This window comes from Montipora capricornis, chromosome 9, assembly GCF_036669925.1.
Source record: "Montipora capricornis isolate CH-2021 chromosome 9, ASM3666992v2, whole genome shotgun sequence".
NCBI classification, from domain to species: domain Eukaryota; kingdom Metazoa; phylum Cnidaria; class Anthozoa; order Scleractinia; family Acroporidae; genus Montipora; species Montipora capricornis.
Genome location: NC_090891.1, coordinates 10,988,683 through 10,993,682, shown reverse-complemented (window position 1 = coordinate 10,993,682; position 5,000 = coordinate 10,988,683). Strand labels below are relative to the sequence as shown.

The window sequence follows — 5,000 nt, the reverse complement described above, 5'->3', positions numbered from 1 at the left end:
CGCCTCTTGCGATCGAATTACTGGATATAGATAAGCATTGATTTCCAGAGATCCCATTCATGGTTGCAATATAATATGCGAGCGAGTGCACGTGGTGTGTCTTGACCCTAAAGGTCAACTGAATGTCACTTAAATGTCACTTAATGGCAATGTTCGTCCCGAGTTACCTTTAAAATCTTTAAGTTTCAACTAAACTTTATAGAAAGATTTTAATCCGCTTTAAGTTGCTTTAATGTAAAATTAAAGGCACTAAATCCCAAGAGCTCCTTTTGGGATAAATTAAAGGTCATTAAAACATGACCAAAACGTAAGTAGCCTTAAATGACATCAAAAGGCCAATTAAAGGTATACGAAAGGAGCATTCTACATTTAGAGTATTTAATGGTGCAATTAAAAACAATTAAAGATCAAACAGACCTTTTGGTGAGCTTTAATTTTCCACAAAAGACACCAAAATCTAAATGTTCGTCCTGTGTTCTGTCACGACGGATAAATTCGTAGCCAGGTATATGGAGCTCGGAACTTTTTATGGATTCGTCAAGTTTTGTTTCGTTGATTGCCAGAATATCAACAGAAAACTCAGAAAGAAGGACTCTAAGTTCGTCAATATGTTTGACGAGACTGTTAATGTTCAAACAGGCCATTTTAAAACCACGCTTTGCTGGTAAAAAACTAGACGCATTGGAAAGACTCGAATTAACAGCATGTACTTCGTTTTCAACTGATTCTGGCAACGTTAGAGACACAAGAGAATTATCATCATGCAGGCCATTTACTTTTGCCTCATCAGTAATGCTTTTTGAATTATTACGAAGTTGGCGTCGTAAAACAGCATAGACAGGATATGAAAACAAGACAACTTGACGACGGGTTTCCATAATTAAATTGCCCGGAACGGAAACACGTGTGGGGCCTGTCCGGGAGTCGAACCCGGGGCCTCTCGCACCCGAAGCGAGAATCATACCATGAGACCAACAGGCCGCGTGTGAGAGTACGGTGGTCGAATCTTAACAATTCGAATTACAGCCTCTTTTGAAGGGTTTACATCAAGAAATGTGTTTCCCTTGGGTGCACGCCACGTTCGCATCGGTGGTGTTAGTTACAGTTCTAGTTTAAGTGATAAAGCCGCTACCCGCCAAGATTTGGGCGACTTCAAGGAGTTTTGACTGGATAAACTAAGGCAGCACAGGATTGAATTAACTTTGCAGTTTGGAAAAGGCTACTAACGCTGCAGACACAGCGGTAAAGAGGTCCATTGAAGCTAACCACAGACAAAACATTCAAGAATTCCGGTCCTCAACGAGAAGTGATTACAGTTTAACTCTGGAGTGATTAACAAGTGCTGCCAGCACGTCCAGGGCAAAGGATGGGTTGATACGAGATGTGATCGATCAGTCGGTGGAGAAAATTCACAAATTCCGCTTTGACGATTCCTCAGAGACTGCGTGGTTGACAGTCAAACACGCAATTTGAATGGTGGGTTAAACGGAAGGTTTATCTAAGGCAGCAAAGTCATACAATAAAACAACAAAAACAATCTGTTAACTTCCCCTTTAAATTCCTTAGTGTAGAATGTGACAGAAATACAAATAACTGTGTTGTAGGTTGTGTTATTACCTCTCTTGTTTTAGGACAGCTCGATCTTTACTTTTGATTGTCACTTTAGTGTAATAACCTCCGTGACGCCGACTTGGCCATTTATCCAGTCCAACTCAACGAAAAGGTTAAGTTGTGTACACTATTAGAGGAACACAAGATTATTCATCCAACAATAAAGATATTGTTTCGCCCAACGTGGGGCTCGAACCCACGACCCTGAGATTAAGAGTCTCATGCTCTACCGACTGAGCTAGCCGGGCTCCTCGCAATGTGGCTCGAAAGCTGGTGGAATGTTCCAGAACACTACATGATAAACGGGTATGCTTTTGCTGGGCGAAACCTCCGTTTGGTTGTTAACATAAACAATGGCCATTTTGGCTTTGATCTTCCTGTCATACCTCCAAAAATTAATAATCATTGCCATGGACGTAGTGGGAAAAGACAATCGCAAGACAACTAAAGGGTAACCGGCCATGCAGAATACATTTTGCGCATTCTTTCTTCTTAGCGGGAGCTCCCGTAGCACAGTAGGTTAGAGCGTCGTACTTATAAGCAGTACTGGCAACGGCCATCCGGGGTGCTAAAGTAATGCGAAGGTCGCGGGTTCGATCCCCGCCGGGAGCACTCCCATTTTACAGAGTACGATTTTCGTAAAGGCCTTGTTGTCAGTTTACAGAGTTCTTGAGTCATCGTCTTTCACGCTTAACGATGTTCAACCTACACTGGCAAAATTTAGTCCATGCGATACAACAATATATATTTGTCGATACGGCTCCGGCTGGTAATAACGTTAACCAAACTCAAGAAAGATTTTACTAAAATTTGGTTTTATCAATGGAGTTGATAATGTAAATTGACCACCGTACAGAGATTCTAAAAGCTGACGTTTCCAGCGTTAGCCCTTCGTCAGAGCGAATGCAAGAAGGGCTAAACGCTTGCAACGTCAGCTTTTAGAATCTCTGTACAGTGGTCAATTTACATTATCAACTCCGTTGATAAAACCAATTTTTTGTGTAATACTTCCCCACCGACGTAGCACCACAGTTTCTTTAGAAACTACCCCATTCAAACATTTACTAGATCATAATTTGGCCGAACCTGAGTTGTCACTTTGTTTTTAAGGAATATTTGGTTTTGAAAAGGGATAGGCGTAGAGAACTCGATGGTCCAGTTCACCTGCTGTTCCGTCTGTCTACACGACAATCTCGGATTGGATACCGTTCTTCCTGGTTACCCCGCATCTTGAAGCAATACTAACAAGTGGTAATGCCTCTGTCGAATGAAAAGGGCGCTACAGCTCAGCGGATTTTGAGTTGAAAGCGTTTTGTCTCGAAAAGTCTGGAGTAAAAGGGAAAGCAGTTTCGTGCTAGAATGACTCTCAACACCGCCGACAGGGCCTTGAGCCAGAAATCTTTGGTTTTCTTTTCCGGGTAGGAGAAAAATACCTTATCCATTAGAACCGGCACGGAAAAGGTCCTAAACTGTTGTAACAGACTTCTTCAAATTGTGGACGGTGAAATATTTCGTTAAGATGATTTTGATTCAAACCACGGAAAGCCACAGTTCTTTTCGAGCAAAGCCCCGTAGCGCGGTTGGTTGTAAAATGACGATCATGGGTTCAAATCCGAGCGGTGTCTTGTGTTTTACTGATAACAGTGTGAGGCTTGTTAAAGTCTGAAGTGTATGACATTCTGTTTAGTTGTACGCATTTGCATGTACTGGAATGCATCATTGAGGTCACACTAATTTAATCAAAAGATGACGAGTTTTAGGCCATCTCCTTTTGGCCAGAGCTTTCAAGAAAGAGCTTAATTGATTTAGTCTCAGTTGGGAATTGTCCTTGAAACGGACACATTCCTTTGACTTCACATCTCGTAGCAACCATGATTTCAAAGAGTCATTTCGTCAGAGAAATCGTTCCTTAATTAAGATCTTTTTTACGAAGAAGTACAAAAAGAGCTCTGTCTGCCTGTCCGGGAGTCGAACTTGGGACCTCTCGCACCCGAAGCGAGACCACCAGGCCGCATGTGAGAGTACAGTGGTCGAATGACAACCAGTCCAATTGCAGCTTCTTTTGAAGGCTTTACATTAAGAAATGTGTTTCCCTTTCGTGCACGCCACGTTTGCATTGGTGGAGTTAGTTACAGTTCTAGTTTAAGTGATAAAGCCGCCACGAGCCAAGATTTGAGCGACTTCGAAGAGTTTTTGCTAGATCAACTTAGCCAGCACAAGATTGAATTAACTTAGCAGTTTGGAAAGGCTACTGACGCGGGAGACACAGCAGTGACGATCTCTGACCAATTAGATAAATAAACCGCTCATAAGCCCCTACTCTCCCGACACTAAGAGACTCCAGGCCGGCCAAGGCTAAGGCTTCCGTATAGTCTACCCGACAATACTATTAAGCTGAATCGGTAGGTTAATACTTCAAAAAACTGATAACCATTTTCTCATTAAGTCGCATGTTTCTCATTGAAGAATAATATTTACGGCGATAAATGGCAGGTAGCTAGGCAAACATCGAGGAATAGATTCAAATGAATGAAGGGGGTAGTTTCTAAAGAAGCTGTGGTGCTATGTCGGTGGGGAAGTAGTATACAAAAAATTGGTTTATCAACGGAGTTGATAATGTAAATTTGCCACCGTACAGAGATTCTAAAAGCTGACGTTTCGAGCGCTAGCCCTTCGTCATAGCGAATCTTTTAGAATCTCTGTACGGTGGCCAATTTACATTATCAATTCCGTTGATAAACCAAATTTTTGAATAGATTCAAATACCGAGGTGTCATCAATATTTTTAATCCTATATTTCCACTCCCTTCACAGATTGTTCGCCAATATGGCGAACAGCAGTGACACGAGTTTTATTTCTTGTGGTATACGTATTCCCCCATTCGGTGTAACTGGATGCGAGTAAACCTAACCGATTTGTACTCTGTTAATGGTCCGTTAAGAACGAGCCGATCCATCTGATAGTGGCGTCCTGCACGCCATGAGGCTAGGTGCACGCCATGAAGTTAAGTGCAGACGTAACATTAGAAAATTCCGATATTTAACGAGAAGTGTTTTAAACTTGATTCTGGAGCGAGTGACAAGTACTGCCAGCACGTCCCGGGAGAAGGGTGGGTTGACACGAGATGGCGGGGCCGCAGCCTGTGGGGACGGGAGTATTCGGGCCATTTTCTTTGGCTGGAAATCGCGTGGAAGCGTTGCATTTGGCAACCCGCGTTTTTCTGGCGGAAATCATATTAGTGACGGGCAACGGGATAAAGAGCAGGAAAGAGCACGAGAGAAGATTCGACGAAATTTGAGAAATTTAAGCGAAGAAAGCCGAGGAAGGAGAACAAGAGAGAATTTCAATGAAGAACACCGTAAAGGTGAGAGAAATAGAACGAGAGACA

The 5,000-nt window shown here is 42.6% G+C and overlaps 3 non-coding genes across 3 annotated transcripts; 1 reads left to right on the top strand and 2 right to left on the bottom strand.

The window, feature by feature from the left end:
- Positions 1–909: 909 nt before the first annotated feature.
- Trnap-cgg (transfer RNA proline (anticodon CGG)) lies at positions 910–981 on the bottom strand. The gene has a single exon. It is a non-coding gene; the product is annotated as a tRNA-Pro (tRNA).
- Positions 982–1,786: 805 nt separating this feature from the next.
- Positions 1,787–1,859, bottom strand: Trnak-cuu (transfer RNA lysine (anticodon CUU)). The gene has a single exon. It is a non-coding gene; the product is annotated as a tRNA-Lys (tRNA).
- A 253-nt stretch (positions 1,860–2,112) lies between these two features.
- Trnai-uau (transfer RNA isoleucine (anticodon UAU)) lies at positions 2,113–2,223 on the top strand. The gene is made up of 2 exons: positions 2,113–2,150; positions 2,188–2,223. It is a non-coding gene; the product is annotated as a tRNA-Ile (tRNA).
- Positions 2,224–5,000: the final 2,777 nt, after the last annotated feature.